Consider the following 25,511-nt stretch of genomic DNA (forward strand, 5'->3'; position numbering starts at 1 on the left):
AATCCAAAAATGGAATGAGTTCTGCCAGGCGTCAAAACTATGACTGAAAGACTGCATCCTTCTCTATAGACTCTCTTGGTTGCTAAGATTGGGGGGGAGGAGGTCCTCTTGGCAGTTCCTCCATCCTCAGAAGCTTGGTGGGGGGGAATGTTGGCCCAGGAGAGGGCATTCTCTGTGGCAGCCCCTAAATTGTGGAATTCTCTTCTCACAGAAGTATGCCTGCCTGGCACCTTCTGCATACAGCTTACAGTACAGTGAGTATGAACTTCTTCACCCTGACGTTTGACACCTGAGGTGTATATTTTCAGGACCAACCCTATTTTTGAGATTGAAAGTTCTTTTAACCTGTTTTCAATATTCTGTTGTAACCTGCTCTGGGCCCTTAGGGTGCAGGGCAGGTAATTACGGTAATTAATTAATTAATTCCCCTTCATGGATCACTGCCTTGCCGTGGCGAAGGGGCTTGAAGAACTCAGAGAAGCTATGAACTACGCCGAGCAGGGCACACAAGATGAACAGGTCATAATGGAGAGTTTCGACCCAACGTGATCCACCTGGAGGAGGAACCGGCAAGCCACTCCAGTATCCTTGCCAATAAAACTCCATGGACAAAGACAACAGGCATATAAAAGTTATGACACTGGAAGATGAGCCCCTCAGGTCGGAAGGCGTCCAACATGCTACTGGGGAAGAGCGGAGGGCAAGTACAAGTAGATCCAGAGCTGATGAAGCGGCTGGGCCAAAGCCTGGAAGCGAAAGGAAAGTCCAATGCTGTAAAGAAAAATATTGCATAGGAACCTGGAATGTAAGAGCCATGAACCTGGGTAAGTTGGAGGTGGTCAAAAATGAGATGGCAAGAATAAATATTGACATCCTGGGCATCAGTGAACTAAAATGGACGGGAATGGGCGAATTCAGTTCGGATGACCATCACATCTACTACTGTGGGCAAGAAACCCGTAAAAGAAATGGAGTGGCCCTCATAGTCAATTGCCATGGTTTTCCTAGTAGTAATGTATGGATGTGAGAGCTGGACCATAAAGAAGGCTGATCGCCGAAGAATTGATGCTTTTGAATTATGGTGCTGGAGAAGACTCTTGAGAGTCCCATGGACTGCAAGAAGATCAAACGCATCCATTCTTAAGGAAATCAGCCCTGAGTGCTCACTGGAAGGACAGATCGTGAAGCTGAGGCTCCAGTACTTTGGCCACCTCATGAGAAGAGAAGACTCCCTGGAGAAGACACTGATGCTGGGAAAGATGGAGGGCACAAGGAGAAGGGGCGACAGAGGACAAGATGGTTGGATAGTGTTTTCGAGGTTACCAGCATGAGTTTGACCAAACTGCGGGAAGTGGTGGAGGACAGAGGTGCCTGGCGTGCTCTGGTCCATGGGGTCACGAAGAGTCGGACACGACTAAATGACTAAACAACAACAATTAATTAATTAATAATTAATAATATGTTTCAATCTGACAGAAGTGCAAATACAGTCATAATTCTATTATCACACAAGCAATCAGAATTCAGTATCCTGAGACTATGTTTTTTAAAGTTTCTAGACCTCATGGATATGCAGATAGGCTTGAAACTTTATGGTCATTCCTTTATCTCAAAAGCCAGATCAACTGCATTTACTTCTGAGAAAGTATGGTTAGGATGAGGCTGTAAGAAATGGAAAGTCCGTAAAAGTATCCACCGACACCCTTAATGTGACTCTACAGGCAATGCTAAACATCAATGTTGCATCTGCAGCGGACAGAAGAAATCTGAATGGGAACAACCAAGTTAGTATGAACAACCAGCTGGATTTTTGCAGGTAGCTCCACTCACAGAGTAGCGAAAACATGAAAACAAAGACTGCATAAACACCATATATTTAAAGTACATTACCCCTCAAATAATCCTGAGAACTGTAGTTTATTCAAGGTTCTGGAACTGTAAATTTGTAAGAAGTAAGCTACAGCTCCCAGGATCCACTGGGGGTGAAAAGGTGCTCTAAATGTGCTTTAAATGTCTGGCATGTACCTGTGTGAAATAAAGAAAACAATTCCAGATAACAATTTTTCATGCTGCTTGCTAATTTGCATCAGATAAGTTTTCAAGAGTGTCTCCTTCCTCACCTGAGACAGCTCACACAATCTGTGCACCACAAACAACTTATAGCAAATGCTGGCATACTAGCCTTTGGCACAATCTTTGCTCACAAGCACCATTGGCTAAGAGTTGTGAAGTGGGTCAGAAGAGAGAAAGAGGGTGCTTCCAGACTGCTGCTATTTTCGGGTGGGATTCAATCACATACCAGCAAATTCACAGTGTGCAATTTCTAGGTGATAGGGAGTTGTTTCAGAACAAACCTGCTTCCCCTGCCCACCCCCTTGCAAAAATTAGACTGTTTGTGATAAGGAAAATGACAGGGAAATGCACTGGAAAGTGTGGGATAACGCTTGGTTGTAACCTCCTCATCTAACCTTCCCACAAACAAATCCAAATGAATGCCCATTAAATGGCAAATGTGGTCTTATCTCCCTGCAAACAAAGCAGGATGAATAAACAGGTTGTTTGGCAGCACCCAGAGACAGAAAAAGCACAAAGAAAAAAGTTATGTGTGTATTCCCTTCCTCCCTTTCCCCTCCCCACTACAACTCCCTCTCCCTTCCCCCAGCAGGGAAGCAGATGCTCTCCTAAATCCTAGCATTGAAGCTGGAGGGCAAGCAGGTGGGAAGCATATATCCAGGCCACTGATGGAAGACGGATTCATATTTCCATCCTCACACTATACTGACACCTGCTGGGACACAGGCAAGGTGTGTGTAGTACTCTCTTCTCCTGAGGTATCCAGCAACTGGTATTCAGAGGCATAGTACCTCCGACAGGGGAGGTAGAACAAAACCATCAGAATCAGTAGCCGCCGATAGGCTTATCTTACAAACACACTTCTGCACATTTGAGAAGCTGCAAGAACACCCATGGTCTATGGTTCAAGCGGCTAAGAAGATGCAGGCTAGGTACCTAGTAGATCCCACATAGGACATAAACATGTCTCTCTACACCCGTTACTCCTTTACCCCAGGAAGAAAACTAAAGCCTGAGCAAACGCCAAAACCTGGATAGGCTAGCTGGCTGAGCATGTCTGTTGAGCTAATCAAGCAGATGCAGGATTTTTACTTATTTTTTTCAAAATATGGACTTGGAGCCATCAAGAAGAGGTGCCACAGAGTGCCCCAAACTGTAAAGCAGACAAATCTTTGCTCTTTCCATTTTATGTTATGCAGGGATGGAACACATGAGCAAAGCCTTTTCACACAGTCTATGTGTGGGCCGTTTCTTCAGGGTCCGAATCGACTCGGCACAGTCTGTATAGCTCAAAGACTTTCTAAGAAGACTTTCCAACCGCACCCTTCCCTGCACGAGCTTTCGTTTAAGACAGTGCACATCACCTTATGACACCATCAATGTTTAAAATGGGAGATGGGAACTGTTTCTTTTTCAGTATTCCCTGGTGGGCATCTTTCTGGGGGCTGCATGCCAATGATGGATGGGGCCAGAGGTGGACCTACAGGTGTGACTCTTCCCTTTTTACAGTAACCTACAAACAGCAAGCCAGAGGCTTCCTGTGCATTCCCTCATGTGCACATCATCTCTATCCACACACAATGCAAATAAGAGGCATTATTTATTAATATAATTAGATTTATATCTAACATCCAAGGAGCTCAAGGTGGTGTATGTGGTTCTGGTAGAGTTCAAGGACACACAAAAGAACTTGGGAAGAGTGTAGACCAGGGCCAGTGAGTGGGGAGCACGGTCTGGGTAGCATCCCAAGGGCCACATAGAGAGACCACATAGGGCCACTTCCATGCCTCCCCCCCCCCCCGTAGTTCACCAACCCCTGTTTTACAGCCACCCTCCATCACTATCCCTGCAACAGACTTTGACAAAATTCCTACACGGAAAAGCTTCTCTCTCACTCACTTCTTGCCCTGACTCTAGCAGAACCTTACACTCAACACCTGGGTCCAGGCCTCTGTAGTGCAAGCAAGCAGATGCCAGGAGGAACCTGAGCAGGACCCAGGCAGGCAGAAAAGAAAAATGCACACAAAACACACTCTCTCCACCACCACCCCTTTTGAAATGCAAAGAGTGTTTGTCCTGCCTCGGTCTATTCAAGTCCCTTCTACACTTTGAGTCGGATAGATGCACACAAAGGCAGTGGCAATGAAGGGGGCTGGGGAGGGGGAGCAAACACGCTCCAACCAGCCCTCGCTCCAAGCCCTAGCCTGTGCATTGTCCTCACACCAAACAAATGCGCCCATTAATCTCTGTCCCAGCGCTGGCACAGGGAAGGGGGGTATCTCTCTCTCTCTCTCTCTCTCTCTCTCTCTCTCTCTCTCTCTCTGTGTGTGTGTGTGTGTGTGTGTGTGTGTGTGTGTGTGTGTGTTAATTGTCTCCTGAGCAGCCAATGACAGCCGGGGTGAGTCACAGAGCAGATGCTGAGCGCAAGAGTTCAAGAGAGAGAGGAGAAAAGGCTCCATGGAAATGTAGGCGATTTCTCTGCATGTCAAGATGGCTGTTAGGTCAACACGGAGGCTCTGTTTACTGAGCTGGGGGTAAAGAAGCAGCTGTTCCTCCCATCCCTGAACATTTTTTTAAGGAGGCAGAAGCAGCAAAAACAGGGATTAGAGAGCGTCTGCAATGACTGGAAGCCAGCCGGGGATGGGGGGGCGCATCCATTAGTCATGCAATATCTGTGGCTGCCGGGTGAGAGCCTGTTTGGTCAGAGACAGCCCTTGCTAGTTTCTCCATAGAGGGGGCTGAGGCCTGCCTGGAGGTCATTCCTCTGGTTTGAGAACCCTTTCTCCCTAACTCCCAAATCTGAAATGGGGTGGTGTGGTTGCGAAAGCTGGTTGCAAGAGTAAAAGGATCATAGCGCCAGCAGCCAAAACAACAACTGCTTGCCTATATCTCTGCGTATGACAAAAATTGCAGATCCAAAGACGGATACATGTCACATCACATCATGGACTCACACTGCCTCCCATTGAAAAATATTGCATCTGAGAGAATGAAAAGCAGAATTAAAAGCCTATCTAGGGTCTTTGATCTGTGATGGTTGTTTCATACATTCAAGTTGACTCTTGCTGAAGTCAGTCAATGGAAAATTGGTGTGTGTGAATTCACTTAGTGCACTGAGTGCCCCTGATCCACAGTTGTGGAACACCTTCTTAAAAGTAGACTTTCTTCTAGAAGCATTCAAATATCTTCTCCTGGCTTATTTAAAGAGGCAATTATCAATCCAATTGCCATTGTGTTGCATTTTATCCTCTATCGTAAGAGCTTTAGGCTTGTGCCATGCCCTCAAGATAGAAATCTGAGCAAATCATCTATCCTGAGTCTATGAGGCTAGAGAGAACTTGCAACCTACAATTGAAGTGCTTAGGATTCATCCAGGGATCCTGACAAGAGCCCCCCTTTCCTTGCTGGAAGGAACTTCAAAGTGCTTTCATCAAGCTTCTGCCTAAATGCAAGATCATTGACCCTTCAGGACCCCTTGCCACACAGAGGTGGTTTTTGCCATCCAGGTCATGGTGCATACGGGAAGTGCATGCACCACAGAAACGAGCCTTCACAGATTATTCCTGGTGTGCCTAGGCCTTCCATGATCCCTTTGTAAAGAGTGCTTTGCTTAGCTTGCTAGTCTGCTGCATACCCCAGCCCAGGATCCAAGCCTCAGAGGTCATTTTCCCCCATTGAGAAAAGAAAGGCCAGTGGACACAGACGACCCCCTTTGCAAAGGCAGCCGCTCTGTTGACATGCCAAAGGGTTCCTATGGCAACAATGGAATGTGAGGGGCAGCTGGCTTGATGGAGTCTGGATAAACAAAGGTGGAAGGCAGCGGCAGGCGGGGGCGGGGAGTGATAGGGCTGCCCTTCCAACTGGCTGTGAGGGCAAAGGTCGGAGAGTCGAGCAAGGCGTGACCCCAACTGAGACATCGTTCCCAAAAGGGCCTCGACAATCAGGAAGGGCAGAATGCAGGGAAGGGGACAGAGGGGGGAAGTCTAGGGTCTCTCCCCCCAGCCCACCGGCCACCCACTTCTTCCATGGTAGATAAAGATGTACAAGGCAAGAGACATTTCTGTACAACTAGCAAGACTAAAAAAGGGAAACTTTCAAGATCCTCTGATAGCACAGAACACATCTGAAAAAAACTTAGGATGTCTTCTCACTTTTATGTATTTTATTTTATTTTAATATATTACACCCATCTGCATGGAGCTTAGGGTACAAGAAGGGCTCAAGCACAGGAACATAAATAATATAACAGCACAAGAAAAGCCCTGAAGCTGGATCAGGCCATTGGGGGTCCATTTAGTCCATTCTCACAGTGGTCAATCAGATGCCTTTGGAAAGTGTATGAGCAGAAACTATGTTCTTAAACATAGCCATTGTGGCCAGTAGCCAATTATAGCTTTATCCGCCATCAATTTATCAAAGGTGACTGGAAACAATGTGGGGTGCAGGGAGAGTATCATGGTGTGTAACACCCACAGCCAGGTCATAAAAAAATACCCTGCACCATCTTCTCACACAAGTCTATATGGACCTCAGCTTTGCTCACTGGTCATTTCCCAGGACAACTAACTCCCCTTTCCATTGACCCCTTTCTCTGTTGCATGCTCAAACATTAACTCTCCTGTCATGAGTTCAAAAAGAAGAACAGCTGGCTAGATTTTTCTACTATCTATGCTGTGCTCTTGATCAGAAACCCCTGGTAAATTACACAGCATATTGAGAGGGCAGACCCCTTCCTTGAACACGGCAGCAACCAGCCAGGGGCTGGAAGGGAAAGAGCCTCTGCAAACCAAAGAATATGAGAAGAAGCATTTCTTCCTGGCACAGCCCCATGGGGACCTGCCCACAACACCTCTGTCTCAGGCTCCTCCTGCCAGTGAGAGAGGGTCTCAGGCGGACCCGGAGCCAAGCAGAAAGCAGATGCCACTCCAAGAACCCTGGCAGGCTGTGCTGAGGGTAATAAGGCAGCAGATCCAAGCTTTGCTCCAGCTCAGACTGGCTGCTACTTTTATGAAGCCATTTACTCCCTGGCCCTTGTTCAGCTGCCAAGCTCAGACCTTGTTTGGGTCTCTTCCCCTAAAGGAGCTGGGTTGCCCAGAGAAGACGTGTCAGAAGAGGACTGGTGCATTTATTTAGACCGGGGGGCAGGGAATTCTTTTTCAGTCCAACGTTCACACACCCTCCTTGACAATTTTCTGAGGGCCACATGTCAGTGCGGCCAGAGTCAAAACTGGACAGAGCCATTCATGTACAATTTATACCTAGGATTGCATGAGCCTCATTTGCCACTGCATCACACTGCTGACTCTTGTTCAGCCTGTGGTCCCCACAGCTGAAAACCATTTTCAATGACCATTAAATCATTCCCAGTTAATATTTGTTGTTGTTGCTTTCTAAAAAGGTTATTTTAAGGTTTGGCAGTGGTACCTCTGGTTAAGAACTTAATTCATTCCGGAGGTCCGTTTTTAACCTGAAACTGTTCTTAATCTGAGGTACCACTTTAGCTAATGGGGCCTCCCACTGCCGCCGCCGCGCCGCCGCCACGCGATTTCTGTTCTCATCCTGAGGTAAAGTTCTTAACCCAAGGTACTGCTTCCGGGTTAGCGGAGTCTGTAACCTGAAGCATTTGTAACCCAAAGCGTTTGTAATCCGAGGTACCACTGTATTTAAAACAAAAACCCTAAAAATGACATGCACCACTTTCAAAGAGGCATCCCTTCCTTGCCTTTACAGTCAGACCAGAAAGGAATGCCTCTTCTGACAAGAGTTCACACTACGACATTCACTGACGTTACCTAAAAACAAAGCATGCCTTTTTTCCTTCCCAATTGCAGTTTTAGTCATATGCCAACTTATAAAAGATTTGGTCAACTGTGTGAGGTTCTTATTAATTGACTGTGATCTCTTTAATAGGGTAACGGCCCTCATGAGCATCACAAGCACTTTCCCAAACTAGTTCTGAAGTTCAGCAGCAGCCACTGGGTACACGCGAGACTTCTTCAAAGAACGTGAGGCAACACCACCTCCCCACTGCCCAGATGCCTGCCTGGTAGCTGTCGCTCGAGAACACAGTTCACTGTGCCCCACAACATCTCTCTCTCTACGTAAGAGCCCAGATTCTGGTTAGACAGGGATAACAGCCCTTCCCACACATACAGCCAAGAGAGGAACTAGAATTCTGCAACTGCAACAGAATAACTAACCCAGCTTGAGAAAAGTGGCAGCCCTTAGATCAGGTGTGGGAAACCATTGGTTCTTCAGATGTCACTGAACTAAAATTCCCTGGCTGTGCTTGCTGGGGCTGGTGGGAGACACCAGTCTGGAAGAGCCCTTGCCTCAGTACATGGAGAGTTTGGGGAAACCAGCTGGGCTTCTCTGCCCGGCTGGAATTAATAGGAAGGGCTGAGGCATCCCTAGCATTGCCCCACACATTCACCCTCACCTCTCCCAAACATGAAACCCAGAGAGCAGCAAAAAGGAAGATTTCCTGCCACAGAGCTTTACCTGCTTTGTTTCTGCTTGACAGGCAGTTGTTAAAGGCACAGGAGTTGGGGGGGGGTGACGCAGGTCTGGCCAAAAGTGTTTGTAAACCTCTTCTGTTACCTTTTTCTTAAAGTGTCCTCTCTCTGCCTGGGATCACTCTGGGGGCTTCAAGGTGTCTTGGGATAACAACCTCTGAACTCGCTTCAACCCCTGAAATGTAAGTGCCAACTGTCTCTGTTTACCAGAGGCGGCACCTGTTTCCTGCCTTGTCCCTGGGGCATTTAAAAAACAAAACAAAACAAAAAAATCACTGCCCTATTTTTTCCTTTGTATGTTTTGACTTTAGGGAATGGCTTGCTAAAACATTGCTCTTGTGAGCTGAGCTGCCAGGAGAATTGCCAGCCATTCTGAAAGTTCATCTCCCTCTCCCGAGTAGAGTCTGCAGAAGTTAAAACCTCCAAGTTGGAGATAGCAGAGTAGATGCACCTGGCCTTTAAATAAGCTTGCAAATAAGCCCTCAAAAATTACTAAATTGCCTATTGAGGCTGGTAGAGCTGCAGAATCTCTCAGGAGTTAAGATAAGCAGAGAGGGTCCCTCTTGGTAGTTCCACAACCCTCAGAAGCTTAGGGTGGAGGTGGGCCAGGAGACAGCTCCCTCTGTGACAGCTCCCAAATTGTGGCATTCTCTCCCCACAGCATTGCTTTTGGAAACTTCACTATACAAGTGCTGAAGACACACCTCTTTGCTCTGGCCTTTCTCACCTGAGATGAAAGGACCTGGCACTTTTTGCTAATGAAGACAGGAGCTGCTGGCTCAGAGTAACAACCCAAAGCAGAGACATACCTGGGGTCCCTTGTGCCCTTGGGCAAGGAGCTATATTGGCACCCACCCATACCCCAGGGGGGGAAATCTGAGAAGCAGGAAAGGTTGCCTGGACAGGAGGAACATGCCTCCTCAGGGCTGAATAGGGTGCCTGTGCTGCTCTCTGCCAGGAAGCCAGGAAGAGGGAAAACCCCTTTCCGTCCCCTCCAGCAGGAGTAGCTTTTCCTGCTGGAGATCCTGGCAGATTTCTTCTGCAAGCAAAGCAGGTGCTGGAGTATTGTGCGGGGGGAGTGGGTGCTCCACGTGTCACAGGAAGACTCCAATGCCTGATAGGTTATTTTTGAGCCCCCAATGGGGGCTGGTTTCACCAACCACTTGGTATGCCTCTGACCCCAAGTCAAAAGCCTCTGAAACAGACTCAGGAAGCAATCAATGTGAGCTAATAGTCTTATTTCAGGGGTTCCCAAACTGTGGTCCATGGACCATACCCTCCAACATTTCTCCAATGAAAATAGGGACATCCTAAGGAAAAGTGAGACATTCCAGGATCAAATCAGAAACCGGGACAGCTTCTCAAAATGAGGGATGTCCCTGTAAAATAGGGACACTTGGAGGGTCTGGTGGACCACTAGCAGTCTGCAAGTTTCATTCAGGCGATCCTTGGTGTGTCTGTGGATTTGTGGCTGAAGACTGGAGACGGCAATATCCACATTGATTTTTAATTGTTTTATTGCTTCATTTGTTGTATTTTATGTATTACAATTTTAATTCTATGGAATTACAATTGCAACAACAAACAGAAATTATTAAGTGGTCCACCAAGACCCCAAGTAATTTTCAAGTGGTCTGTGGCGAGAAAAACATTGGAAACCAATGTCTTTATTTTCTACTTGGGAACTCTTACTTCCCTTTACACCCCCAAGTGGAGGAGATAGGCATTACAATTCCTTCCAAGGTCAATTTAATGATACCAAATGGTTAATTGCTGGGGCTCCAGCATAACTGGGAGCCTCTGTCAATAAACCTCAGATATGGGAGGAGGAACAATCTATGGTTAAGCCACAAAAAAGAAAAAACCATTCTGCATATGTCTAGAGGCACTCTCTTCATATGTTCCAGTTTACAGGCATGGCGCTGGGAAAAGGATATAGGGCTGACCCCTGAGTCAATTTAAGCTGGGTCTGGCATCATTCTTCTTTTTTGCTGTTTGGTCCAGGGAAGCCAGTTTCTTTGTATCACTAATCTTGCCATATGGGTTAAGTCCCTTTAATCCCTCTCCCTCCATATGGAACATAGGCCAAGCCCTAGAAAATCTGCTATAGGGAGGGGTGGAAACGTTCCTGTGGGCTTCTCTGTTTGCCCCTATTTTGCCTCTCTGCTGACCTCCTCAGTCTCACACAGCTGTTGCTTGGAGACCTTGCAGTACCCAGGACTGCACAGAAACACCCACCCACAGGTCTGGTTTCCAAGGCAATCACCTGCTTGTCTCCCAAAGGCAGCTGTCTTGGCCTTCGGCAAAACAGGCAGGTAAAACAAGCCAGAGGCCCCAGCTGTGTGTGCTTGGTGTCCTTCTCACACCTGTCAGCAACGATGCACCAGCCCCAGCCCATCTGTTGCTCGCTGTCTTCTGAGTCTTCCCTGTATGTGAGGAAGAGGGGTCTGGGAAACACTTCTCTTCTCAGCAAATCCCCCCCCCCCCACGGCTGTTTGCCATTGCAGACCTGTCCTCAAGAGGCCACCATGGGAACACCACTGCTACCATCACCCACTCTCATTCGTACGGAAAGAGTTCCACATCACACTCCCCAGTGGTTCGAGGAATGGTGTGCGTGTGTTCTCCCTCCTGGAAATAATGATGTAGTGCTTTGAACTTAGAATGGGGAGGATAATTATGTGCTAGAATGAAAAGCGGGGTGGGGGTGTATACTCCAAAATGAATTGAAAACTAAGCTGAAAGGACCAAATTCTGAAGGGCTGAGCATTCATAGATCATCTGATGAAACACATGTAAATATGGCATCCAGCCTCCTCGGTTTGTTTGCTGGCAGCTCCAGCCTGAGGGGACCCACAACCATCCCAGACTACAGAGAAAGGCAGTGGCAGGACAGCAGCAGAGAGCACATGCTGTTTGCACAGCCAGGACTCCAGCTCTCAGTGCTTCTAATTCTGTACTGATGTGCAAAACCAGCAGTGCGCAAAACGGCACCCTCAGAGGCACAGGCAGTCTGAAGCACAAGAATGCTTCAGAGCCCTCCCCAGCCAGAACTGGGGAGAGCTAAGCAAAAAGCTCCTTTCCCCCTACAGCCAGTCTCCTTGAGTTGCTCTTTCCATGAATGATTGGCCCAGATTGAAGGAGGTGGGTTGAGGCATACCCTGCCTTGGCAGCTCAGACAGGGCTCCCGGGGGACTAATACTGGCATGTAAATATTAGATCCTCATGTCTCCTCAGAGACCAATTACATAAATCATGGCAGCTCCCACAGGACTGCCAGCTTCCACTTACTGTATCATCGTTAACAGCTTATTAAGGAGCAGCTGCTCAAGGAGAGAGAGAGAGATGAAGAGAGAGAGGGGGGATCCATCCCCTCCTTGGAGCACCCCACCTCCCAATCCTGACAGTGCCACACCCAAATACATTTCATGCAATTAATCCCAGCCAAAGTGACAGAAGTATTTTTGAGTACCAATGAAGAATGGGCCAAAGAGGCACTGTTACATGCTAAGGCAGGTCTTGGGCAAAAACCATGGCATTAAAAAGACATGGCATGCCAAAATCATATTGCTGAGTGGAAAAGGTGCAGAAAGGGGCAACACCAATATTCAAGGAACTACAGCAACACACCTAGAGCAACATGTGACGCTTTTTAGCCTAGGCAAAAGGTGAGAAAAGGAGGGTGTGATAGAGGCAGATAAGATCATGCATGGTGTGGAGAGAGTGGAGAGAGAAAAGTTTATCACATTACTAGAACCTAAAGGGCTCATCCAATGAAGCTGAATATTGGAAGATTTGAGACAGACAAAAGGAATCATTCTTCACACAATGCTTAATTAAACTTTGGAATTTGTTCCCACAAGGGGCAGTGATGGCCACCAACTTGGATAAGCTTTGAAAGAGGATTAGACAAAATCATGGATGATAGCGCCATCAACTGCTACTAGTCCGATGGTTAGTTCCACCTCCACAGTCAGTGGTAGCATAGTTCTGAATGCCAGTTCTTGGAAATCGCAAATGAGGAGAGTGCGGTTGCACTTAGGTCCTGCTTGTGGGATTCCCAGAAAAAATCTGGTTGGCAACTGCTTATCCACACTTCTGTTTCCCCACAGCTTTCCCCCAAGAAAACCCGCAGTTGAGTGCTGAACTGAAACAAACAGCAATCAGGTTTTCCATGAATTGTCGTTTGTTTTGATTTAGCGCTAAAGAGTGGGTTTTCCAGGGGAATATGGCAAGGTTAAGGCAAAACCATCCGTGCTTTCTAGGCACAGGACAAGCAGAAGTGTGGATGAGCCCCAGAATGCTGAACAAGGTGATGGGTCATGGGCCTGATGTAGCTCTTCTTATGTTTAAAAAGATTATTTTGAGGGGGGACAGACAGACCAGGCCTGCCCTTATGATTTTAACAATGGTTTGATGGGCAAAAACCAGCTGAAGCAACCCTTTCACAACATAGAGATAAGCATTACTACTTGCTAATTTCTGCACATCAAGCGGATGTTGAAAGGTGCTGCAAATTTAATCCCAGCTGATTGCCTACCCAAGCCTTTCTCTACCTTCTCTGTCTCCCCCCCCCCCAACAAAACAAAAAAGCTTTTTATTTCCTGTGTTGCTTTCTTTGGAGGAAAGGGGATGGCGGAGACAGTTCTTAAAAGTTATAGCCTCTTCTTCTTTACCCTCCCCACCAGGGATACATAATAAGAGCTGTCTGCCCATCTTTCTCCCAGGTACAATTGAGCCTGCATTCTGCCAGAGAGCCCTCCAAATCGGATTACTCTGGCATTAAAAGGTGAATCTAATTTGGAGCTGCCACCCTTTGGCAGGAGACCCATTAGCTCTCCTTGTGCGGCTCCATCTAGGCTCTCCCAGCAGGGAAGCAGAGTCGTACAGAAGAGAGGGGGAGGAGGGGGAGGGGGAGGGGAGCCCAGCGGGGAGATTTGCTGCCTTCCATGAGCTGCTTTCAGATCCTGTCTCTTGCAGGCAGCTGGAAACGGATGAAGAAATGCTCAGGGCAATTAGGCAGTGGGGCAATATACATCACGGCCGAAACATCTGCTAATAATGTCTCTGGTGAGCCATAAAAGCCCAAGGTTTTGGCCCAGGAACATATAAGGAAAGAGGAAAGGTGGGAGGGAGAACAGTAGAGGGAAGTGAAGCTTGCCCCTTGTAAGAGATTGAAATAGAGGTGTCTGCATGCAGTTTCTCCCTGGCATTCCTCCACTCTGATGGAAGGCTACTTTTCCATCCAAATGTGTGCATGTGTGAAGGGGGATCTTAGTGGTAGGAACAAAACATATTATTATTATTATTATTATTATTATTATTATTATTATTATTATTCAGCTGGGGAAAGGAAGGGGAGGAGTAAACAGTGTAGCAGGAGGACAATCTGCAACCTTGGTGTGCAGAACTGGATGCCACAGTAGAATTCCGGCGCCCTCTAGTGTTAGGCTGTGGCTACTACAGCAGCATGTAAGTGTTTTTAATGGTTTGCCGTGCAAGTTCCAAGTTAAAGACTAACAGACTGATTGAGACAGAGGATTTCGTGCAGCAGATGCATGAAAAGAGAGAAAGAAAATAAAAGCAGTTAGCAGTGGGGAAATGTAGAGAGAAATGTATTAGCTGTGGGGCTAAATACTAACCATGAACTTGGAAGGGGCACAGCCTGTGACATATCTATGCAAAGCCCAAATGTATACAAGATTAGCACCCTGACCTCTCACAGCAACATTCCAGAGGGATAGATGTGTTTGTCTGCTATGCTTTTAATCAGCTGAAGCCAAGGTTTTCTCTACCACATAAGGAGAGTACTTGCTTTTATTTATTTATTTTACTTATTTCATAAAAAATACACACCACTTGATTATATCTTCAAAGCTTTGCACACAGAAGGTCTCAGGTACAATCCTTGGAGTCTCCAGTTAGAAGGAACAGGAGTTGCAAAAAGCACCCTGGAAAGCCACTGCCGGTCAGAGCTAACAATAATGACCCAGTATAAGGCAGCTTCCCATGTTCCTAAAGGGGCAAAATGTTTTCTAAGCAGTGACTCCCACAGTGGATAGTGCCTGTGCTTATCTGATTTGCACTTGAGGCTAGCACAGAAAAATTACAGACAGCCTCTTCTACTTTCCATGGACTTTTGGCCGTACTGCTTCTGATTTATTTTCCTATAAACATACGCATACACTTGTCAGCTTAGCATAGACAGTTCTTCTAATAAAATCAGCTCCAATCCACAAAAGCTTTGGCCCCAGTAAATCTGTTTTGCCTTTTAGGTGCCACAACACTAGTAGCAGTCTAATACAGCTAACTCCATGGAGATTTCAGCTTGTTTAACTTGCACTACAACTCACATAAGCCCCAAGCAGTGTGATCAATGGGTATGGAAACAATAGTCATAATAAGCAAAGGAACATAGGCATTATAATCCAACAGTGTGACGCGGCTGCTAAAAAAGCCAATGCAATTCTGGGCTGCATCAATAGGAGTATAGCATCTAGATCAAGGGAAGTAATAGTGCCACTGTATTCTGCTCTGGTCAGACCTCGCCTGGAGTACTGTGTCCAGTTCTGGGCACCACAGTTCAAGAAGGACACTGACAAACTGGAACGTGTCCAGAGGAGGGCAACCAAAATGGTCAAAGGCCTGGAAACGATGCCTTATGAGGAACGGCTAAGGGAGCTGGACATGTTTAGCCTGGAGAAGAGGAGGTTAAGGGGTGATATGATAGCCATGTTCAAATATATAAAAGGAGGTCACATAGAGGAGGGAGAAAGGTTGTTTTCTGCTGCTCCAGAGAAGCGGACACGGAGCAATGGATCCAAACTACAAGAAAGAAGATTCCGCCTAAACATTAGGAAGAACTTCCTGACAGTAAGAGCTGTTCGACAGTGGAATTTGCTGCCAAGGAGTGTGGTGGAGTCTCCGTCTTTGGAGGTCTTTAAGCAGAGGCTTGACAACCATATGTCAGGAGTGCTCTGATGGTGTTTCCTGCTTGGCAGGGGGTTGGACTCGATGGCCCTTGTGGTCTCTTCCAACTCTATGATTCTATATGATTCTATAATCAGTCAGACCATTGGTCCACCTAGCTTAGCGTTGTCTTCACTGCCTGGTACCATCTCCCTGGAGTTTCAGGCAGCATTCTCTCCCAGCCCTACCTGGAGATTCCAGGGACCGAACCTGAGACCTTGTGCATGCAAAGCAGGTGCTCTAGCACTGAGCTACAGCCCTTCCTCGAAGTTTGCGAATCAGCTGTGACAGTTTGACCTCTTCCTGTGCAGTTTAGGCTTTATTCTGCCAGAGGGCCAACCAAATCAGATTAGCATTAAAAGGTTAATCAAATTTAAGATGCCACAATTCTGCAAGCTTTCAAAGTCCTACCCCCCGCCCCTCAACCCAGCAGGAAAACTTTACATGAAGATTGCTCTGCATAGAAAGCAGGACTCGCATGAAACTGCCGTCCACAGAAAGTAAGACTTAGAACCCCAAGACTTAGAACTCCAGAAGCAAATCTATGTCTCTGTCCCCCTCTCTCTCTGATAACACTAGAGTTCAGTGTTGGAAGATTCAGGGCAGACAAAAGAAAAATACTTCGTCACACAGCCTATGGTTAAACTATGGAATTTGCACCTGCTAGAACAGGCTTCCTCAAACTTGGCCCTCCAGATGTTTTGAGACTACAATTCCCATCATTCCTGACCACTGGTCCTGCTAGCTGGGGATCATGGGAGTTGTAGGCCAAAAAAACATCTGGAGGGCCGAGTTTGAGGAAGCCTGTGCTAGAAGTAAGGATGGTCATCAACTTTGATGGCTTTAAAAGAAGGGTAAACAAGTTCATAGGAATAAGGCTGCCAATGGCTACTAGCCATGATGGATGTGTTCCACCTCCACTGTTGCTGTGAATTGCAAGTGGGGAGAGAGCTGTTGTGCTTAGGTCTTGCTTTGGGGATCCCATAGCCCTCTGGTTGGCTATTCTGAAACAGGATGCTGGACTAGATGGGCCCTTAGCGTGATCCAGCAGGCTCTTCTACATTCATATGCACTTTCTGCCCCAGACCAGTTAGAACCCTGCACACACATATACCAGACTTGTCAAAGGTTACATAACGTGTGTCTTTCAAAACACCCACTCACACCAATAGGCCAGCACTTGGCAGATGGCATTTGTAAGAGAAACACAAAGCACCGTTTCTCGGTCCATATGCACAGCAAGAGGTATAATAACAAGAAAGGGAAAGAAACACTGAAATAACACACAGCCATGATGAACTTTTGGTTCTCAATTGAAAGACAGCATGCTTATTCTCTCTCTCTCTCTCTCTCTCTCTCTCTCTCTCTCTCCACAAATTCCATAGCATGCAGCATAGAGCTCCCAAGATACTGGTCAATGCTCTAGCATGGTCTTCTTGCTTACATTAGCACCATAAACTCACATGTCCTGAGCCTCTTCCCTCTCTTTTATATATTTAATAAAGTCAACCCAGACAAAAATTACATTTATATCCCACCTTTCCTCCAAGGAGTTCAAGGCAGTGCCATGGTTTCCCCCCTCCCTATTTTATCCTCACAACCCTGTGAGGGAAGTTAGAGTGAGAGATAATGACTGGTCCAAGTTCACCTGATGAATTTTACAGCTGTGTGCAAGTTTGAATCCTGGTCTCTCGAACCTAGTCTGACACTCTAACCACTGCACCACACTGGATAAAAAGTGTCTTTTCTTAATATCCCTCTGTGTAAATGGAACTTTTTGTGTTAGCTTTTCTGACATTTGTAAATCAAATGGGGAGGGAATTTAAAAACCTCTTAAAATGGTCTGACAAGTACCTGTGAGATCACTGGTGACTCTTCCTCTTTCCTGCTCGCCAGACAAGCCTTCTCTCTGCCCACTACTATATACTGTAGCTATAAATGCATTTATTCTGGTCTGGAAGCCCTCTGGGGTTATATCATATAGCCAAGGAAGGACAGGAGCACTCGTTTGAGAGTCTGGGGATACAACACAATACTTTCTTACATGTCCCACTTGCATAAGAACAATAAAAATGACAGTATAATATGTCGGTAGCAATATACTCAGCAAAGACGGGGCATAGCCCTCTCCACTCCAAAGCCATTATAAGGAGAGGAGGGAAAACCTTGTGACTAAATGTCTCAAAGCATGGACACAATTTCCTATCCTGGTGCTAAAATCTCATCTCATAGGCCTAATTCTCACAGAGAATGGAGTGCTACACCTGTTCTTGGATGGTACCACTTCAGACTACCAGTGGGGTCTTCCATAGTTGAATGCTCCTCCCTAAAATAAACAAAAAATACCCCCCAACACACACATACACATACACATACACATATATAAAGAAAGCTAGCATGTGGGGGGGGGAGTTCTTCCTGACATTCTAGTTTGCTTGGTGCATGATGTTTGTTTCAGTTTGAGTGAAGGAAAATCTTGTCAACAGCTCTGTCACAAATTGAACCTCATTCTTTCTGAGAATGAGGTCACCAAAGAAATCAGGAACCAGGAGCAGACAGCAACCTGTCTCTAGAAGCAAAAACTGTGACACTAAGGCTGGGGGATGAGGGGCACACAGTTTTAGGCAAATGCTCTTGTTTCTACTCCTTGACTAGAGGTGACCATAAAAGACAGACAAGCAAAACATACTTGCATAATCATTGACACAATGGCCTTTGCCTCTGTTCTCCCAGCTCTGACTTTCTCTATCTAGGCAACTATAGGCAGCCCCATGAGTATTGATGGGGGAAGAACCACTGGCTGAGATGGGGCTCTCTCAATAACAACATCATCTCTTAGTGCCACCTCTGCAGACACACAAACATTTTTCCCCAAGCTGCCTTTGAATAGTGTTGAGGAGGACCACTCCAAGGAAGCCTTCCCCAACTGAGTGCCCTTCAGATGGTTTGAACTACAACTTCCATCAGTCCCTGGAAGAGATAGGTGGCTCCAGTCCACATCCATGCTATGGGAGGGTGTTGCATACACAGGGAGCAGAAATTGCATATATGGGATCAAGAAACCTTCAGTTGGTTGAGGGTAGCAGAGTTGGAGGAGCAGAGATTATCACAGGGATTGATGGATTGAATAATTTAGATTATTTATATCCCACCCTTCAGACAGGCCACAGAGCAGTTTACAACCAAAACAAGAAAAGAATACCTAAAATCCATATAAAAAACAATCTTTTACAAACACAAACTAACAAAAAAATTGAATGGCAGTTACTAGTAGCAGCAATCAGGTTTCTCCTCTGGTTTGCCAGAAGCAGCTCAGTCATGCTGGCCACATGACCTGGAAGCTGTATGCCGGCTCCCTCAGCCAATAAAGCGAGATGAGCGCCACAACCCCAGAGTCATCCATGACTGGACTTAACAGTCAGGGGTCCCTTTAGCTTTTACCTAGGTACACTTACTAAGGAGTAAGCCCCACTGAGCTCAAGGACCAGGATGTAAACATGCTTAGGGTTCACACTGAAACCAATTCATTAACTGAGTAATCGACTAAAACTCATATAATTAATCAGCTGAGGAAGTTCATTTGCCAGGCAAAACAGCGCTAATTATAATGTAGTATAAAAAACAACAACACAACCTGCTGGTCTATGAAATGTATATGAGCAGTTGGGCACAGTAATGAATTTCTGGAAGGAGAAGATGTGGCCCAGGGCTGCCTTTAAATTGCAACTTTCAATCTAGAAGCTTCTGTTCCAAGGTTTGTGGGGCCCAGGAATCACAGTCACAAAGGAAGCTGCCTTAAAACACACCAGCCTGGCTCCACACCTCTCCAGGTTCTAAGGCAGAGACGTTATTTCCCCTTCACCAGTTACCTGATCCATCCATTAGGACCCTCTCTTACTAATGAGGGGTAGATACACAGTGCATGTGCAAAAAAGATACTGGAGCTGTATGCACAATGCATGCATTTAAAGAACCCACCCACCGAATCCAGGAAACTGTAGTCTGCCTCTCACAGAGCAACAATTCACAATACCCTTAACAGACTATAGTTCCCAGGACTCTTTGGAGGGGTACTTTAAATGTACATATGGTGTGTGCACAGCCCCATTGTCTTTTTGAGTATGCACTATGTATCTAATTACTGTATATTAAACCACAAAGCCTAGGGCTTGCCGATCAGAAGGTCGGCGGTTCGAATCCCCGCAACGGGGTGAGCTCCCGTTGCTCGGTCCCTGCTCCTGCCAACCTAGCAGTTCAAAAGCACACCCAAAAGTGCAAGTAGATAAATAGGTAACGCTCCGGCGGGAAAGTAAACAGCATTTCCGTGCGCTGCTCTGGTTCGCCAGAAGCGGCTTAGTCATGCTGGCCACATGACCCGGAAACTGTATTCCAGCTCCCTTGGCCAATAAAGAGAGATGAGCGCCGCAACCCTAGAGTCGTCTGCGACTGGACCTAATGGTCAGGGGTCCCTTTACCTTTACTTTTAAGCCACATATAAGTTTACATTTACATATCTTCCCCTCACTAAGGGCCTGGGAACTGTAGTATGCCCCTCATATAGCTACTAGCTACACTTCCCAGCATATGTAACAAACTAGTTTCCAATATTCTTGGATGAGGGGGAGTGTGCTTTGAATGTGTACTCAGACTAAATTTTATCCCATTTTAGTCCTACTCAGGGTAGACCCATTAAAGTGAATGAAGAAGAGTATTGTAGATTCATTCATTTCAATGGATCTACTCTGCATAAATGTCAGTTGAAGCACTTTCTTCTTCATAATGGCTTCACACATTCCAAGGCAGATTCCTGGCATCGATCAAAGCTTCCGGGGCCAAGCCCCTACTTCCCCTCCATGAAGCTGTAGAATTTAATCATCCAGCTGTTTTTAGAAGCAGATGTATAGACATCTGGCAGAGAGACTGGATCTAAAAGGAATGCTAGTTCAGTGTGTCCTGTGAGGCGGAGGTAGCAGGACTAGATTACTTTGAAGGTCCCCTTCCAATTTGAGAATGCTCTGGATTCTCTCAAGAGCCACAATATTATGGATACAAGGGTGGTTTTGTTTTAAAAAAGTAACTGCTTTTGTTTGTTGCCTTGAAAACTTTTTTAAAAACCTGATAGCTGCCTTGAACTCTGTGAGTACAATGGACTACAGGAGGCAGTGGTTTTTAAAAAAAAAAAAGAGAGAGAGAAGGTAAACTCTCTATAAGGCAGAGGTCACCAAAATGGTGCCCTCAGATGCTGTTGAACTCCAGCTCCCATCCGCCCCAGCTAGGATGACCAATGCTCAGGGATGATGTGGGCTGTAGTCCAACAACTGGAGGGTACTCCATTGGCCAGGGGTCGCCAACGTGCAGCCCAAGGGCCAGATGCGGCCCACGAAGGCTGTTTTACTGGCCCACGAGCCGCCCCCCAACCAAGCTGCCCACTCAGCGAGTCCCCAGCGTGCTGCACTAAACCGGCGTGGCACAGTGCGGGACTCGCCGAGCTGCGCTGGAAATTGCTTCTGCGCATGCGCAGATACCAAAAATTGTGTCTGCACATGTCCAGATGCCAAAAATTGCTTCTGCACAGGCGTGATTTGGGCGTCTGGGCATGCACAGAAACCATTTCTGGCGCCGTGGACATGAGCAGACGTGATTTCCAGTGTCACACTGCGCCAGTCTGGCCCACAGATGATCTCTGTGGGAGTGATCCGGCCAATGGCCAGCAAACCTTGCTGACCCCTGCCATTGGTTATCCTTGCTGTAAACTGTTCAGGCCATCCTATGGGGTTGTCCAGAAGATGCTGCAAATGAGTGTTCCCTCTCTTCCTTCACAGGAGACAAAGTGCCTTGACATCAAGAGTGACAATCAGCAAGGCGACCCTAGAGACTGGTAATGACTTATTGCTCAATAAAAGCACCACCCCCACTCCTTGCTGTGAGTGGGAGGGGCCAAGAGGAAGCCGCCCCCATCTTCATCTTCCTCCTCCTCCTCCTTTTATGCCTTGCATCACAGGAACTGCTAGTCAAGTCAGGCTGCAGAGACACCATCCATTTAAAGCACATTTCCCAGTCCCAAAGAATTCTGAGAACTGTAGTTTGTTAAGGGGCGCTGGGCATCATAGCTCTGTGTGGGTGCACTACAGTTCCCAGGAATCTTTAGGGCTGTTGTGTGCTATAAATGGATAGTGTGTATGCAGCCTCCACATGGTTCAAAATGAAAGAGGAGACACACAGACACTCCTCTTGGGTACCAGCCTGTATTGCACATACACACAAACAGGCCAGTGCTCCATGGGATCTGTTGCTGAGGATAAGCGGGCAGTGGCTGCTCTAGTCCAGGTACAGACCTGCTTAATAATGATGTCACTGCCAAAAAGAGTGAGAAAGGCAAAAGAGAGAGAGAGAGAGAGAGAGAGAGAGAGAGAGAGAGAAAGGCAAGGTCAAAACAAACACTCAAATAAATGTGGGACATGCCAGGCCTGACCAGCTCAAAAATAGTCAGTGGTTGGAATGGGACTCGGGAGAGAAAGGGCAAAACTATGCCCAAGAAGCGAACAGTACAACGACCACAGGGCAAATAAAGGCAGAATTAGGGCTTTGTGCATGCTGCAATTAAAAACAACAATGAAAGTCTGCAACAACATAACCTAATTCTGTGACCTGCATAAGGTCCCCTATCTCCCATTTCTAGTCTTGTCATCATGCATGTGGGCATTGTTTTAAGGAACCTGTTAAGTTCTAGAAAACTCAAAGTGTATATGTTTTACAGTTGAGGGGGGAGGGAATATCAGAGCCAAAACTGGCATCCACACAGAATATAAAGACCTCCCTTTATTTATTTATTTTAAAAAGGAAAAGAAACAAGAAAACATTCCCCTTTTAAGATGGGAAGTAAGGCGGTTGTGGGAGCCATCTTTTGCTATTTCTCCTTGACCTGGACTCCAGAAATCTTTAAGATAAATCACCTTAGCAACTTTAAACCATTACACTGGACAAGCTGGGCAGAGGGGCTCTGAGCATGATGGAGGGTGTAGGGAGAAGAGGAGAATGGAATTCTGTTTGAAATCGGAGCCAGCTGCTCTCTGGCTCTTGCTGACAGGGAGCAGTCAACTCCTGGGAGAAAGATTGCTCACATTCCTGCGCTTCCAAGGCTCTTGGCTACGCTCAGCCACAACAAAGGGCAGGCGGAGCGCCCAGGATGAAGAAAGGAAAGGAAAACATGCTAAGATATTCCATCTTTCTCCTTGCTCCCCCACCCACCCACAACTCAAACTGATGTTGTTTTTTTCTCCCACTTTCAGGAGACAACAAATTTTGGGAGCTTATGGGGAACATGGCTGACATGCATAGAATTCTAATGTCTATCTTTTCTCCTTCCTGCATGGAAAAAGGGGCCTCTCAAAGCTCACCTTTGCTCATATTCATTATGTTTTCCTAACAATCAATCAGGATGAACTGCCCAAGTAGAAAATTGAGCTGGCCAAGACAGCCTTCTTCCTGCTCCACATCCTCTAGGTGTTGATTGACTCCCCACTCCCATCAACCCCATTTGGTGGGCAGTGGACAAGGATTATGGGAGTTGGAGTCCTGCAACATTTGGAGGGTACCGGGTTGTGGAAGCCTGTTCAGGATCAAAGCAAATAATACAGCCTAGTCTCTCCTCCACTCACAGTCAGATTTGTTGTTTACCTATATGATTGTGAAGAAACCTGAACGGCAAGGTAATACTAGAACCCCAAGGGGTCATCCAATGAAGGTGAAAGTTGGAAGATTCAAGGAAGGCAGGCAGAGAGACTTCTTCACACAGCACATGGTTAAATGATGGAATTCACTAAAGGAAGATGGATTAATGGCCACCAACTTAGATGGCTTTAAAATGAGTTTAGTCAACATCACAAAGGCCAGGGGCAGGCAACCTAAGGCCCGTGGGCCGGATGCGGCCCAATTGCCTTCTCAATCCGGCCCGTGGATGGTCCGGGAATCAGCGTGTTTTTACATGAGTAGAATGTATGCTTTTATTTAAAATGCATCTCTGGGTTATTTGTGGGGCATAGGAATTCATTCATCCCCCCCCCCAAAAAAAAATATATAGTCCGCCCACCACATGGTCTGAGGGACGGTGAACTGGCCCATAGCTGAAAAAGATTGCTGACCCCTGACAAAGGCAAAGCTATCAACCAATGGTCACTAACCCCAAGGGCTATGTTCTCCCTCCAGTGTCAGAGGTAGGTATGCCTCTGAATGCCAGTTGATGGGAATCACAAGTTGGGAGAGTTACTGTTGCACTCAGGTTCTGCTTATGAGCTTCCTAGTGCGGAAACGGATGGGCCACTCTGAGAAGAGGATGCTACACTAGATGGGACTCTGGTCTGATCCACCAGGGCTCTTCCAGTCTTCTTAATCTCAAGCAAACTACTCTTGCTCAGCCTCCACAGATGACTTGGTGCCTATAATCTCAAGTCTTTTCTCAAGGGACAGGCACAATACTAGGCCCTGGCAACCCTTGCAATTATACTTTCCAGATCAGCCTCTATTATTTAGGGCTAGTTTGTGGTTAGAGAGTTGAGCTAGGACCAGGGAGAACCGTGTGAGTGTGTGAAATTACTATCCCTTAACAGCTTGGGGCCAGTTTACCTGCGAGACTTACCCCATATATGCCCACATGCTCGCACTGTTACAGGTGCAACATCATACTCATTCTGCATTTGTAAGAAATACATCCCTTAGTGTGGCAGCATCCACACTTTGGATCTCCCTGCTTTTTAGCAAGTGCCTTCACAGTACTCTCTTCTTGGCACCTGCTAGAAACATTTTTCTTTAGGCAAGTCCTGTCCAGACATGCAGAATGTTGGCATGTGCTTTTATCTGGTTTTATTTTTTTTAGCTTACTGATTATTTTAATTATTTTTGAAGGTTTTAAATTGTTTTTAACTTCTCTTTTATTGATAATTTCATTGCTTTATTCTTTTTGTAAACCACTTTGGGTTTTTTATTATTTTAACAATCAAGCAGCATATAAATTTTATGAAATAAATTGTTGTTGTTTCTACAACATTTCTACACTGACAACAGTTCCTTGGCATTGCTATTTATGGCTCAGAGCAGCATATTCTGGTGGCCATGGTCTGCTACAGGCCACAGCTGGTATAGCTGCTTCTCCTGACACACTCCCTTTCCTTCAGTAAAGAGGGCCAGCTAAAGGATTGCCATCTTCTCACCAATGCTTGTGCTCATGGGTGAGACTCATGCAGCTTTAATAGCTGTTTAAGAACCAGAGACTGAGGTGGTAAAGATTTTATGGCCAATGGCAAGCTTCTTGCCACTTGGATGTTTTTGCTACTCACACACAGCTGTTAAAAGTCACAGGAGCTGTGCCAGGGGGGAAAGTTGGCAACCTTAGGGGCAAGGGGAGGAGGACTGGAGCTTGTTGCAGTAACACATTAAGTGGACCATATTGCTACAATGCATATATGTTACAAGATCACAGAGGGAACCCCAGCAAAACCACCAGCACACACACACACACACACACACACACGCCACACAAGCTCCAGCCCTCCAAGTCTCTCTTTCCCCCTTGGTGCTCGCTCTCCATCACCCCCCCCCCCACGGCCCCCTCCAGCATTCCTGCAAGGTAACGCAAAGTTAGGAGCAAGCAGGAAGACAATATAAGGACTATGCAGCCTCCCCTCCACCAGATGTGCATTAATAAGGCAGCTGCCCTCTAAGCTAATAAGGTCAGTTACTGGCTCCAGCGAGACGAGCAAACAAGCCGGGTCTTGGCAGTCGTACAGCTCTGCTTGGCACTCGCTGCGCTTCGGCTTCCTGAATTCTTGAAGCATCAAGAGCGGCAAAACGTGGTGAAAAATAAGCATCCTAACAAAACCCCAGCCGTCTCCAGCCTCGCTGCCACCGCCAGCTTTCTTCCCCATGGCCTCCAAATAAGACGCTTCCCTTGAACACAGC

The 25,511-nt window shown here is 46.6% G+C and overlaps 1 protein-coding gene across 2 annotated transcripts in view; it reads right to left on the minus strand.

Moving 5' to 3' along the window:
• Window positions 1–25,511, minus strand: part of GSE1 (Gse1 coiled-coil protein) — a 374,856-nt gene that overhangs the window by 309,771 nt on the left and 39,574 nt on the right. The window lies entirely within an intron of this gene.

Source organism: Podarcis muralis, chromosome 7, assembly GCF_964188315.1.
Source record: "Podarcis muralis chromosome 7, rPodMur119.hap1.1, whole genome shotgun sequence".
Classification (NCBI taxonomy): Eukaryota; Metazoa; Chordata; class Lepidosauria; order Squamata; family Lacertidae; genus Podarcis; species Podarcis muralis.